The 15,330-nt window shown below is 39.7% G+C and overlaps 1 protein-coding gene across 1 annotated transcript in view; it reads right to left on the bottom strand.

Moving 5' to 3' along the window:
- The window catches only part of LOC5573660 (protein dead ringer), a 489,443-nt gene extending 474,568 nt beyond the window's left edge, over positions 1-14,875 (bottom strand). Inside the window, exon 1 of the mRNA XM_021841653.1 lies at positions 13,806-14,875. The gene's annotated coding sequence lies outside the window, so the exon portion shown is untranslated. The remainder of the gene's footprint in view (positions 1-13,805) is intronic.
- Positions 14,876-15,330: the final 455 nt, after the last annotated feature.

Here is a 15,330-nt window from a genome sequence, read left to right as displayed (position 1 = left end):
AAAAGTTAACTGTGTTATAGAACCCTTGGATTTTTCTGAGATCTTACTCAAAATGCTTGATACTCGATTGAAATTTTCACCACTGGAAACCCAGTTAGAATCCCCAAGATTTCGAAAGAAACTCTCATGATCCCGCTAGGTATACATAGGACTCACTAGGAATCCCAGGAGTTTGTAAGAAATCGCTCAAGAAGCATATATAAATTCTCAACATCAAGAATAGAATCCTCATCTTCCCCCTGGGAATTAACAAGAAACTGGATTTTGTTAGCAATCCCCAGATTCCCCCCAGTATTCTCAAATTTCCGCTGGGCATTTTAAAGAGCATAAATTGCTCAAGATCCAGTATAGTCTGCAAAAAAAAACTTTAAGATTCTGCCGAGGATGTCCCTGAACTGCTGAAATTCCACTAAAAATTCATACATCCCCGTTACAACTACCTTCTAGGAATCCAAATATTCCGCTCTGAATTCAAAACTTTACCAGAAGTTCTCAGGATTTGATTTATAAATGATCCCGCACGAACAAGGATTCCTCTCCAGCTCATAATCTACAAAATTCCGCCAAAAATCAACATTCTACGCCGTAATCTACAAAATTCCGCCAAAAGATTTCGCTAGAAATATCAGAGGTATACTAGCAAGCTCCAGGATTTAGCTCTCCAGTAATTCGTAGAGACCAGCTAGAAATTCTCCTCTTCGTTGAAAATCCTCAGTATTGTACTGGATGTTTTTAAGAACCCACTCTGATTCATTTGTCATTAGAACAATTTGAACATATTTAGGTTTGTGGCCCGTGATTAAAAATATTGATATGCCCCGCAGTATGCTGAAGTCTGAGCACCACTGGTATAAACCTGAGACGAGATTCGCGAAGACGGTCTTTTTGTTCTGTGACTGCTGATTTTTTTCTTATTCCACTCTGTGTTTACATAAATCATGCGCAAGCCGTGCAAACCGTCACATGAACATCTCAGCAAAAACTTATTGCGTTTGCATCACTCCGAAGCATAAATTAACTTTTAGAGTGAAATTTTATACCAGCATACGTAGCAGACACTAGAAATAACTAGTCTTGTGTTTAGATTTATCAGCATCTTTGGAAAAACAGCACCGCTGACTGAGGTTTTCAATAACAGTTTATTTTGAATACAATACTTTCCACTTTTTCAGCCAAAAAAAAAGACGAGCTGTATTTGACTTTTAGTGACAGCGGAATAAGAGCTGCATATGACGTTGGTAAATGGCTGGGCATGGCGTACCATTGGTACCTCGCGTACCTGCAGGAATAAAATAGACCCCTTTGTACGGTCCTTAGCCTCTTGCCCAGCAACTCCTATCCCTACCTCCTCGTGGTACTGGCCGGGGTACGAGTAACCTTAGGGAAGATCGGGTAACCAACCCCCGGTGGGAACTTGGGTCGTATGCTGACAGGGAAGGGGGGGTTTGCTTTTGCTTTTGCTTCTGCAAACCTTGAGCGTCTGAACTCCATGTTAGGAGCGGCACACAACAGCGTCTGTTCCCCCCCATGTCAGAGGCGGCTGATCATCGTCCGAGTGCCAGAGAAGGACTCTAAGCTAAACTGCGCACTATGGTCCTCCGAACATTTAAGGGGAAGGGTCCTCCGGAAATCTAGGGGGTTAACCCGGGTTGGTGTCAGGCCCAGCAAACCAACCGTAAAAATGCACCAGCACAGGAATGTCAACGAGAGAATACGGACCGGAACAATCGGCAAAGACCGTAGCGACGAAAATGGACTAGCGATTGGAACCTTGGTACGTGGAACTGCAAATCTCTCAACTTCATCGGAAGCACACGCATACTCTCCGATGTACTGAAGATCCGCGGTTTCGACATCGTAGCGCTGAGGGAGGTGTGCTGGACAATCATAATCATACCATCTACTAGAGCGCGCAACACACGTGAGCTGGGAACAGCTTTTATAGTGATGGGTGATATGCAAAGGCGTGTGATCGGGTGGTGGCCGATCAACGAAAGAATTTGCAAGTTGAGGCTCAAAGGCCGGTTCTTCAACTTCAGCATCATAAACGAGCATAGCCCTCACTCCGGAAGCACTGATGATGACAAGGACGCATGTTACGCGCAGCTCGAACGCGAGTACGACCGCTGCCCAAGCCACGACGTCAAGATCATCTTAGGAGATTTGAACGCTCAGGTTGGCAAGGAGGAGGAGTTCAGACCGACGATTGGAAAGTTCAGCGATCACCGGCTGGCGAACGAGAACGGCCTACGACTGATAGATTTTGCCGCCTCCTAGAATATGGCCATTCATAGCACATATTTTTTCAGCACAGCCTCCCGCATCGGTACACCTGGAGATCACCTCAGCAGACAGAATCGAAAATCGACCATGTTTTTGACGGCACTTCTCCGACATAACCGACGTCAGAACCTATCGTAGCGCTAACATTGACTCCGACTACTACCTGGTGATGGTGAAACTGCGCCCAAAACTATCCGTCATCAATAATGTACGGTACCGACGCCCGCCCCGGTACAATCTCGAGCGGCTGAAACAACCGGATGTCGCCAATGCGTACGCGCAGCATCTTGAGGCAGCGTTGCCGGATGAGGGCGAGCTCGATGAGGCCCCTCTTGAGGACTGCTGGAGGACAGTCAAAGCAGCCATTAACGACGCTGCCGAAAGCATTGTCGGATATGTGGAACGGAGCTCAAGAAACGTTTGGTTCGACGAGGAGGCCAGGAGGTTTTAGAGGAGAAGAATGCAGCGCGGGCTGCAATGCTGCAGCATGGTACGCGGCAAAACGTGGAACGATACAGACTGAAGCGGAAACAGCAAACCCGCCTATTCCGGGACAAAAAGCGCCGCCTGGAAGAGGTGGAATGCCAAGAGATGGAGTTGCTGTACCGTTCTCAAGAAACGCGGAAGTTCTATCAGAAGCTCAACACATCCCGCAAAGGCTTCGTGCCGCGAGCTGAGATGTGCCGGGATAAGGATGGGAGCATCTTGACGGACGGACGCGAGGTGATCGAAAGGTGGAAGCAGCACTACGATGAACACCTGAATGGCGCAGAGAACACAGGCACAGAAGGTCAGGACAACGAAGGCGATGGCTACGTCAGCACAGCGGACAGCGGAAACCAACCAGCTCCCACGATGGGGGAAGTTAAGGATGCCATTCAACAGCTCAAGAACAACAAGGCCGCTGGCAAGGATAGTATCGGAGCCGAACTCATCAAGATGGGCCCGGACAGGTTGGCCGCTTGTCTCCATCGGCTGATAGTCAGAATCTGGGAAACGGAACAACTACCGGAGGAGTGGAAGCAAGGCGTTATATGCCCTATCTACAAAAAGGGCGACAAACTGGAGTGTGAAAATTATCCTAAACGCCGCCTACAAAGCGCTATCCCAAATTCTCTTCCGTCGTCTATCACCCATAGCAAACGAATTCGTGGGAAGTTATCAATGAGGTTTCATCGACGGCCGCTCGACAACGGACCAGATCTTTTCCGTGTGGCAAATCCTCCAGAAATGCCGTGAGTACCAGGTCCCTACGCACCATTTGTTCATCGATTTCAAGGCGGCATACGATAGTATCGACCGCGTAGAGCTATGGAAAATCATGGATGAGAACAGCTTTCCCGGGAAGCTCACTAGATTGATCAGAGCAACGATTACCGGTGTGCAAAACTGCGTGAAGATTTCGGGCGAACACTCCAGTTCGTTCGAGTCTCAGCGGGGACTACGACAAGGCGATGGACTTCCGTGCCTGTTGTTCAATATTGCGCTTGAAGGTGTTATACGGAGAGCCGGATTTAACAGTCGAGGCACGATTTTCACGAGATCCGGACAATTTGTTTGCTTCGCGGACGACATGGATATTATTGGGAGAAAATTTGAAACGGTGATAGATTTGTTCACCCGCCTAAAACGCGAAGCAACAAGAGTCGGGCTAATGGTGAATGCGTCGAAACAAAGTACATGCTGGTTGGCGGAACTGAGCGCGACAGGACCCGCTTAGGAAGCAGTGTTACGATAGACGGAGATACCTTCGAGGTGGTGGACGAGTTCGTCTACCTCGGATCCTTGTTGACGGCTGACAACAATGTTAGTCGGGAAATACGAAGGCGCATCATCAGCGGAAGTCGTGCCTACTATGAGCTCCAGAAGAAACTGCGGTCAAGAAAAATTCACCCCCGCACCAAATGTACGATGTACAAAACGCTCATAAGACCGGTAGTCCTCTATGGGCATGAGGCGTGGACTATGCTCGAGGAGGACTTGCAAGCTCTTGGGGTTTTCGAACGCCGAGTGCTAAGGACGATCTTCGGCGGCATACAGGAAAACGGCGTGTGGCGGCGAAGGATGAACCACGAGCTCGCTCAACTTTACGGTGAACCCAGTATCATGAAGGTAGCTAAAGCTGGAAGGATACGCTGGGCAGGGCATGTTGCAAGAATGTCGGAAAACAACCCTGTAAAGATGGTGTTCGCTACGAATCCGGTCGGAACAAGAAGGCGTGGGGCGCAGCGAGCTAGGTGGATTGACCAGGCGCACCAGGACCTGGAGAGCGTGGGTCACAGTCGAGGATGGAGAGAAGCGGCCATGAACCGAGTGAATTGGCGAATTATTGTTGGCGTGGCTTTATCAAGATAATTGATGTAAAGCCAAATAAGAAGAATAAGAACCATGCCAAGATGATGTTAGCGTCGAGTCCGGTTGGTACAAGAAAACGTGGAGCACAGCGAGTGAAGTGGCTTGATCAGGTGCAACAAGATCTGGAGAGCGTGAGCCAAAATTGAAGTTGTAGGGCACAGCCATGGACCGAGTAAATTGGCGTAACATCATTAACGAGGTTTTATCTAACTAATTAATGTAACACCAAGTTAATAAATACAATTTGTTAGTACATGGGCTGTTGGAGTGTTTAATTGTATATCAGCGAAACCCCCAGACCACCAAGGAGGCCCTAAAGGATCCAAACCCACGGAAACAACCCACCAACACTACACGGCTAACTAGTGCGCTCAGCTTATCTACCCCTAACCCTAAACCAACATCAACCAACCAATTCCATCAGTGTTGGAGTCGGATGGAAATCTCTACTGATCGAAGGTAAGGGCCGACTTTCCAATGGGGTGGAAACTTCATGATTTTGCAATTCAAGTCTTAAGAAGAATTGTTGAAAAGCATCTAAAATCACATCACATGAAATTGACAAATTTTAAAACTCGAATCGGATATCTTAAACACATTGGTATGTGAACAAATCGTCCAGAAACTCTTGAACCACTATTCTTTAGACTTGGTATGCGATATGAAGATGTTTCATATGTCGCATGTATAACTTTCTCCGGGGAACCAGATAGGGTGGTTGATCCAGTGGTAGTGTGTGTCTCAATAATAGTGGTAGTGCGGTTTTAAGCGTGCTATAGGCAATTTATATTTTTATGTGTATTTTTCCAACACGGCCCTTGTTAAAATGATATGAATGTGAATACAAAAATCTAGGATATCACTAAGGAAATAGTAGAAAACAATTAAAAACCTTAACTTTTTTACTCCTTTGCACCAGTAATAGTGGGGCGTTCCTATAATAGTGAGTCTCAATGGGAAATCAATGTAAACCACTATTATAGGAACACACGTTAGCAAATACCATTATTACTGGAACATGTTCCAGTAATGGTGGAAATTATTTTTTGAAATATTCAATGATTTTATCATTCTATGAACCAAAAAAACTTGAACCTTTTTTTAGATTTGGTTTGCAAATTAATGAATCAAATGTCGTAAGTTAGATTTCAGATTCGTAAATATAGTGGCCACTTATCTCAGGAGATTGTACTACTTTTCCCCTAATGCAGTTTCCTCGAATGTCAATTTTCCGAATACCATCTCCCCAAATTACTCTTTAAACAAAGCGCTCCACAGTAAGGGAAAATGTATTGTTGCTAACAGCATGAACCCTTTGTTAAAAAATTAGAGTTGAATATTGTATTTATTGCTGAAATATGTAAATCTGATAACGATGTCGCACAAAAAGCGAACAGACCCAATTTACGATTAATTGGAAAAAGCTACAATGATCATTTGCCAAATACTTCAGTCTAACATAGTAAAGCTATAGTGAAATTGGTAATACGGTGTACTAAACGGAAAATAAGGGTTCAAGTCCCACCAGTTACATATTTTTTAGCAAAATGTTCCAGTGGGATTCCATTGTTGGCGACAACGTCGATAATATATCTTCGAGATGTTTAGTGCAATACCTATAAGTATATGAAAAACCGAATTTAGTACTATACCATTTAATTCCAGTAGAGTTTGTATCCTTTGACCTCAACTGTAAGGCCGTCTTCAGTGCCGTGTACTAGACTCGACTTGAGTCTTGAGGTCGAAATACGCGTATCTGTCAAAGGATACAAACTCTACTGGAATTTAATGACAAGGTCGACATTTTCAGTTACCGAAAACAGAACCGGGCCAAACTCGGAACCTATATTTTTTACTATCTTTGCTAGAATAGGTTTTAAGAATACATATCATTAAGATCTTGTTGTGTCATTCTATGATGACCAGACTTCGAAACGGTTCACTTGAAAGCAGATTTCAGTAGATTAGGACTCCAAAACAATCAGAAGTCGTATAACAGTTTACAAATAAAGTCGTTAATTTATACCAATTGTATCACACTCGCACTACATGGTGGACGAAATCGTTTAATCGATGAGCTTCCTCGCATAAAACGCTATCTTATGAGTTCATATGTACATTTTGTTTCATTCCGTATACTCGTACAAAGTAAGTCGGATCAATCCATAGTAGATGTCAAATCAACTTTGTTATCATAAATCAAACCGCATAATAGTAAAGATTGGTAAAATCTACGCACTCTCATTGCATGATGTTTTTCAATATATAAAATATGCACGTGTATCGCCTCCACTTTTGTACGTATAAGGCCATTGAGCGATATCTTATACGTGGAACTTTGCACATATAAGCATTGCATAACGCAAAAGATGATTTCTTTATACATTCTGGTTGTCTGGAATTATGCTAAGAATCTAGAGACCCATGGGTTGATGTGCTAATATCCATCATATAAAGCTTTGATCAGTGAGAACCTGCAATTTTTCAGTGCAGCTCCAGTCCAGTGCAGTGAATGATACTGATACAAACCGATGTCAAATTATTCTTCCCATGGACGGTATTGGTTGTTTACTGGAAATAATGCAACGAAATTACTACTTACGGTTGCCTACATTCGTGGTATCCATTTTCATATCGGTAAGGACTGTTCATTTAAGAAAGTGGACACCTAAATATTAGCATTTTGGTGTAAAAATTCCATAAAAACAATTAAAATTTTGTTTCAGTGTGATCTCAAGTGTTAATTTTGACAGTAGACAAAAGTTGACATAAAAAAATTATAAATTCTAAACGATGGGTCGAATTGACATGGCGACTCTCAATTTTTTTCTGCACAAATGGTGTACAGAAAAACTTCCGTTCCGAGATTTAGCTTAAATCGCGAAGTGTCCAAATTGATTTTTTTCAACGCTGTGACCAAAACAGATATTCCTGACGACGTACGATACATCCCAACAGAAAAATTTGGGAAAAATGATTTGGTATGGCAAGCAATTTGCTCCTGCGGTATGAAAGTACTACATATTTCACGACGGGTTCAATCAACGGCAAAAATTACAGAACTGAATGCATTAAAAAATGGCTTCTGCCCATCTACTGAAAGCATACCATGCCTCCTTTGTTTTTGCCAGACCTAGCATCGGCTCACTATGCTTCAGCTACTTTGGAGATGCTCAAGAAGGAATATGTCGAATTTGTAGAAAAATGATCGAATCCATCAAATTGCTCAGAACTACGCCTCATTGAAACATATTGGGCAATAATCAAACGGCATCTTAAGAAGGATGGAAGAGAAGCAAGCTCCATCAATTTTTTCAAGAAAATGTGGTCGGCAGTTCAAAAAGCAGTTCGAAAAGTTCCGAAAAAAGTTGTGCATAATTTTATGGGAGGTATCAAAAGAAAAGTAAGAGCATGCTCCAGCAATGCTCAATAAATGTTCAAATTTATGTGAATTTGATCGAAATTACGTTGATTTCCATGTATTTTAGGTAAACTCATGAATTTGTTCGAAAATAAACAGTTTACTGTAAAAAACACGTGTCCACTTTCTTAAATGAACAGTCCTCAGTAATAAGTATTGATTCGTCGCACAACTAACGGTTCACTGTGATATAGTGATTGGTCAAAATACATCACTTCTACATAATAATAAAATGTTTAACTAGATTCGGGCATACCCAGAGCATGATCAAATGAGTGGATATTCTATCGGTGAAATTTAGATTTTTGAATTTTTTAGCTAGTACCTATGTTTTAAAATCTATAGAAATCCCATTTTTCCGTTATTTTCTCCGCCCATAATGTTTGGAAAACTTCAACGATAGGAAATCTTATGTACATTTGATTTTTATAATCTGCTGGTTTAGACATAGAGATTAGAACTTCTTACTCGTCATGATGAAACTCAATTCAAAAATGTTATTAACATTGTCGGAACCTGTTGGGTTAGCTCCTAATACTTAATGGTAAGGGTCTAAATAAAAACAGATTTGAGGGTTTTATGCCTACAGGAGAAAATACTTTTTCTCCTCCTACCGGAACTCCTTAACTCCTACCGGAATTTCCTTAATAAAAAATGTCTTCAATGGTTTCTTATAAGCTTTTCGTTTTCTACTTTTATGAATGGACCTTGTCAAAACAATAATCGCAAAAGTCACCTTTATTCAAGAACTGAAGAATTATTGATGAAAATTGAAAGAGAATACGGGTGTTACAAATGGTCGGTGTTAAGTCAGAGTGAACTAAGTGACATTTTTCATATTTTGAGAAAAATGGGCTTGAAGTTTAACACTTTGAAATTTTTTAACTAATAAAAATTTTGGTTCAATATTTGCACACGTCTTTGGGCTACTTCCAAACAACATAATGTGAAATGATATTCATAGAAAAACATAATCTAAACCACTCATGTAACGATATGTTGATGAACTAAGCGCACTTGGTCCACTCTGACTAAACAATTTCAAGAAAAATAACAGTCATTTATTATTTGCATGGTACTACCTCTGAGATATACAGTTAACCAACATCAAAGTGAAATGGAGGTGAGGTAATTTTGGATCTAATGACAGAATAATCCTATTTTACCAAGTTTTGAAATTGGTCCACTCTGACTTAACACCGACCAAATGGGTGTTACAAAATTGATTTTTTTTTTAATCAAATAAAAAATAACAGAAAAACCGGTTAAAAGTGTCAAAATTCCGTAAGTTGGAGAAAGCTCGTTAAAATTTTGTTTTTTTTTTTTGCAACCTAAAGCATCTCATATTGCTTGTGATTAACTGCAGTCAGAAAGGTAAGCATAAACAACTGAAACCAATTGCTGTACACAATCTTTATGGTATTTTTTCAAAACAGAATATTGACGTAGATCTTAACAGGATTTTCTACAGAAATATTAATAGAAACAAAATTCATACAGGAACGAGTACAAAATGATAATAAAAACAGTGGCGCAGCAGTGGTTCTAAACCTGCGACCAGTGGGCTGGAAGAAGTATGCATGATCCACAAATATAGTTATTTCGTAGAATACGCAAATAAGCTTTTTATCATTTAAAGTTCATATAAGTTTTAATTATGCTTCAAAAGTTGATCTTGACACAAATCATATGAAATCAAAGAAAATTCGCAGGTTACCGCTATGATACCTCAAAAGTCTGATAGGAATCTTGAGGTGCTCGTTAGAAATCCACAAGCATTTCGTATAGAATCCTGTGATATCGCCTAGACTTTAGATGTTTCGAGGATATTGTTTAGTACCTTAGGATTCTGTTGCGATAGTACTTAAAATTCTCAATTCTCAAGACAATGGCAATTCCCGAATTCCGTTGGGAAACCATTCTCAAGATTTTGTTAGAAATAGTCAAAATGAAAATCACGGTATCTTGCTATAAATTTACAGGACGCCTTAAAAATCTTAGGAATCTCCAGATTTTGCACGGTATCCCCAATAACTAATTATTAGGGTGCGATCTTAGTTAAAAGTAGTTTTTTTTTTTTCAAATGTTCCATCTTTTTACTAAAAAAAATCATTTTTGTTTATTCATAACTGCATGAATACCGATTTCAATTTTTTACATATTTCTGAAGAAAATTTAGTAGGTTTTTAACTGTGAGGCACAACAAGTGTATTTAAAAAATGTTTTTGACTGAGTTATTTAGCAAAAACTGCCTATAACCATGAATTTTCAACGGAAAATATTATATTTTCAATTTTTTATCAATAAAACGTTAAACTTAAGACGAAACTATTTTTATTTTGTTTATTTGTTTAACCTTCAAGAAGGTCTTACAAGCAATTTTTCATAAATCTTATAACAACATTATATTCAAAGCTATTAAAAAATACAGTAGTTTCTCAATTTTATCTTCAATTTAGCTTAAATTTAGCTTCAATACCGCCTCAATATTTCACTCTCGATTTCAGCATGGATTTCTGTTCAATTTTATCACGCTACAATAATTATATGAAGTTCTACATTTTTCATTGAAACAACCAACATACATCTCTAGACCCATCTCCTGCGTGCTTTTAATTTTATTTGCTCTATTTCTGCGATCTTTATCAAATTTTGAAGAAAATAATGTGACAGGAAGATACATTTTCATTATATCAAGCTTCGGCATATTACGCCAAATTTTTTTGGCTATGTGACATAATCGAGAAATTATTGTATAAGAATTATTCCACTTGTAGTTATAACAAGATGCTTTATAAACTTCAGTTAAACAGTTACAATGTGATTTCTGACGAAAAAAAATCAACAATTGAAAAATTTGATTTTTTCATAAAAATCAAGTTTTTGGGTGTTTTTTTGTTAAGGACCTTAGTCAAAACAAATTTTAAATTTGAACTTGTTGTATGTTCAGTTTAGATTTAAAAGCATGTAAAAAGATCTAAAATCGGATGAGTAATAAGGAGGTTATGGTCAAACAAAGATGATTTTATTAGTAAACAGAAGAAACATTTAGAGAAAACTACTTTGAACTTAGTTTAGTTTTGTCTTTAGACCAATTTGATATTTTACAAACCTTTCGTATTTTTTTTTTTTTTTTTTTGTTAGAAAATAACAAAGTTATGAAGACTTCACTGACGGTAATTGTCATAACTTGAAAAAGTGTACTTTCAAGCCGCTTGCGCAACCCTTGAGGTTTTCCTTTTTATGTGGTTTGAATTCAGAAGAGTACACGAATTTATGGTTTTGAGAATTTTCTGATAATAAACCTCACCATACTAATTATATATTCTCAGGGCCCCGTAAGAAACCTCAGATGTCCACAATGAATTTCCAGATTGCATTCATTATCCTATAAAATCTACTAAAAAATTTCAAAAGCTCATTGGAAAGAAACTAGGATCCTGCAAGTATAGGGTGACCATTTCCTGAAGACTCAAAATCAGGACATTTTAATTTTGTTACAACTTAGGGTGTCTTGGCATCTGGGTTTTTCTCAGTCGATTTGTCTGAAACATTGCAATAAGAAGCATTTTAATACGATACATGTTGCGGCTAAATATGAGGTCAGCAGGTTCCAAAAAACCCCACTGCCAAAGTTAATCAAAAGTGCAAATAATAGGATCGTGCCCTACCTGTGAAAGTTCTGTTTTAGCTCAAATTCCAAATGTGAATCCTATTCCCAATTCCCAATAGCATTTTCAAAGATTTTTTTTCTCGATTTTTAATGTCGAGGACTTGTAATGTAAAATCACGAGACACTTCTGATTAACAGGTATGAGTATACGTACAAATTCTTAAATATAACTAGGTGGTCTTTTGCTAAGACAATAAGAATCCTTTAGGAATCTGCCAAGGGTCTTAGAAATTTAATTTAGATATCCCACGAAATCCTGCAGATAATTTCAGCAATTTACCGATAATTAAAAAAAGAATGGTGTCAGATCAAGATTTTGCTAGGTAATAACTAAGAATGTTAAAACAACCTAGTATATTTCATAGAACCTGATAAAAACTTAAATGAAAACCAGCTAGAACCTTTTAGGAGATTTATAAAACATAATAATGCCATAAAATAACGGTAGCATTCCTCGAATCGAGGTTATACAGAGAATATGGTAACACTTTTTAAGAATTTCATAAAAAAGTTTCCGCGAAGTTTCCATAAAGGTCTCGTAAGAATGGCGCTAAGTCGTACAACAAATCAATCAAAGTTTTTGGGAGAAATCCCTTCAAGATTTTCTTTGGAATCCGACAGATTTTTCTACACATGTCTCTGAAAACATCCTTTACGAATGATCTCTTCCATAAACTTTGATTAGACATGGTGTGCAGCACGCGATAGTAAATGGAGGAAATCCCGATGCATCAAAATATTGAAATGAACATAGGAAATCCTGTGATTGCTACTATCTGTGCTGAAAAAGCAGGACAAATCTTAAAATATGAAAAATCAATCAGGACGCCTCAAAAGAAACTCAAAATCAGGACATGTCCTGCTAAATCAGGACGGATGGTAACCCTATGCAAGTATTATTCAGGATCTAAAAGGATCCTCAAGATCTCGTAAGGAACGTTTTGTTTTTTTTTTTTATATAGGGAGACGGATCCTATTCTTGTCACTTTTGATTTACTAAGGAAGTGCGGTTTTTTGAAAGCTACTGAGTTTATATTTGGCCTAAATATGCATAGTATTGAAATGCTTCTTATTGCAAATTTTCAGACAATTCGGCCGAGAAAAACCTCCCTTGTCAAAGTGAATCATGGAAGTGCCCAAGTAGCTATGCATCCTACTTGAATATAATTTTGATATAGCACGTAGTATACTCTAACCTGAGCACCATTGGTAAAGAATGTTGGATCGTCTTTAAAAAACCGAATCTTTTCTAAAGAGGGATATACTCTTTATTGCTGTTGTGCGTCGTTCAAACGAGCAGGTTGAAATTTCCAGAAAAGGTTTTCTATTAGGGCTGTCACCAACCGGCTGTGTCTGGTCACACAGTATGAATGCCTGAGGAGAGATGTAGGAAATCAAGTTGTGATATTTATATAGATTAATGTCTTCACAAAACGATTAAATGATTAAAACAATGTACTTGAGATGATATTTACAAAAATTCTAATTTTTTAATGGTAGGTACTCAAATATGTTGTCAAATATGGATTCCTTTTTGTTGCCATAATCGGAGGGTGCCAAAAATGGAGCATGCCAAAAACGGAACCGCACTGTTGCATAATTACACTTAACGTTGGCTTACATATCTGTATCTACCGCTGCAGCACTAAGTTCATATTTGCAAAGCATTGCCGACGCTTATTCAAACGAAGGTTTCCCGACGGCATTCGAGTTGATAATCATATCCATTGAAAAATCGCACAATCTTTCTTATAGATTTTCCCACTCGGTATAGTGTTCTATCAAACTTACTTCTAGAATTGAGTTTCAGACAAGGAAAATAGTTTTTTTACAATTGTTTGTCTAGTGGCATTAATTCTCTGCCCGGTAAAGTTTAAAGCAGTTCGGGATCAAATCCTGCATTCTTCGTTTATAGCTGAGAATTTATTTGACATTTTGAAGTTCCCCAATCATGTGTTATCACTCTTATCATTTAATGCGAAATCTTATCTTCTAAAACTGTACTTTGAGGCATAGTCCGTAGTTTGAGGCATAAGGATGAATACATTTAAAATATACTAGTTATAAGCTTACCTTTAAACGATGAATTCAATATCAGGATCAGCTTATTGCTCTGATAGATTAATTCGCCGTCAATTATGCATTCCCTTACTCCATCATCATCATTTCACATTACGTCTGAAGTTCTAAACAGTGCTCACGTTCCAAACAGTTGCAACAATGACACAGACCAAAAATAGCCACAACTGCCGCAGTAAACAATTCACGACTTATTTTAACACAAACAAATTTTCACCGTTTGCCCAATCAGTTAACAACTCATCGGTAATTTTTGTCAAACACACTTTTCTCCGCAATTTCACCGCTTCGTCAACGGAAAAACGAACCACTTCCAACAAAATATAGTGCTTAGAAACGACAATCACTCACACCAAGTTAAGCAAAATCACACTTCCCGCAGCGATGCGTACGTCACTCGGTCCGAATCAATCAATAGTCGCTTTTCCACCCCTTGGCGAAGAGCACTTATGTGACACCACCAGCATCATCAGCATAAAGAAGAAGAAGGGAAAATGGCGACGCACCAATCACAACTCTCGACGGCGCTTCCGGATGTCACGAACCGACGGGACGCCTAACGGGATTAGAGGGCGATTGTAATTCGAAGGAATTTTCTGCGCCACCGAAATCGAAAAAAAAACTTGAATCGCGACCGAACACTTCAGACGCAACCCTACGCGAAAACCGATGTGCCACGATTTTCTCTGCAGCACCTACAATCTTTCGAGACTCCTACGTCGAAACGGATGGTTTCCGATGGCGGGAGGCGACGGCAGGGGAATACAACATTACCGAACAGGGGTGGACCGGCCCATTCAATTAATTCCACTTCTTGTATCCAGTCCGCGACACGACACGACACGACGAAGACGGAGAAAAGAGAGGAGCCGAATGAAAATCCACCATCAAGCGTCAGTTGATTCGAAATCGAATCGCGGGGAGCGCGAGAAGCATTCAGCGACCGGCGGTCATCGAGACGGGATTTTTCCGCGTGTGGGACGACGAATCGCGTTTATTTAGGCGAGAGCTGAACGGAGAGAGAGCGCGCGCACTTCTTCAACCAACAGCGAGTGGTTGAACACATATGCAAAACCGTTTGCCGCCAACCATTCTTCAATCCGAGCGAGGGACCGAACGAGGGGCTTCTTCCTTCAGTGGTGTTTGTTCCGTTCATTCCGATCAGCCGGTTCTCGCGAGCGTGGTCCGAGTATATAAAACAACGCGATACGAGTATATAAGCAGGGCGATGAGAGTAATGGAAGAGAGCGGTGGAAATTCAAGTCGAGAGCGCAGTGTTGCGCTCACAGGTTGTAGATGTGTGAGTGATGCAATGATGGGATAAGTGAATCGATTCGAAGGTTGGTGCAAAGAGTGGATGCAATTGCATCGGAATAGATCAGTACCTAACTGTTCCGTGTCTTTTGGCATTTTTTTCAGGAAAAATGGTCATCCCATCGAATTTTGCATGACAAACAGTCCGTTTCCAATAATATCGCTGCATCTAAAATCTGAACTTCTCAAGAAGCTTCTTTCAGAA

The sequence above is a fragment of the Aedes aegypti genome, chromosome 2 (genome assembly GCF_002204515.2).
Source record: "Aedes aegypti strain LVP_AGWG chromosome 2, AaegL5.0 Primary Assembly, whole genome shotgun sequence".
Lineage (NCBI taxonomy): Eukaryota > Metazoa > Arthropoda > Insecta > Diptera > Culicidae > Aedes > Aedes aegypti.
Note: the sequence above shows the minus strand (reverse complement) of the source record. Positions and strands in the feature narration are given on the sequence as shown.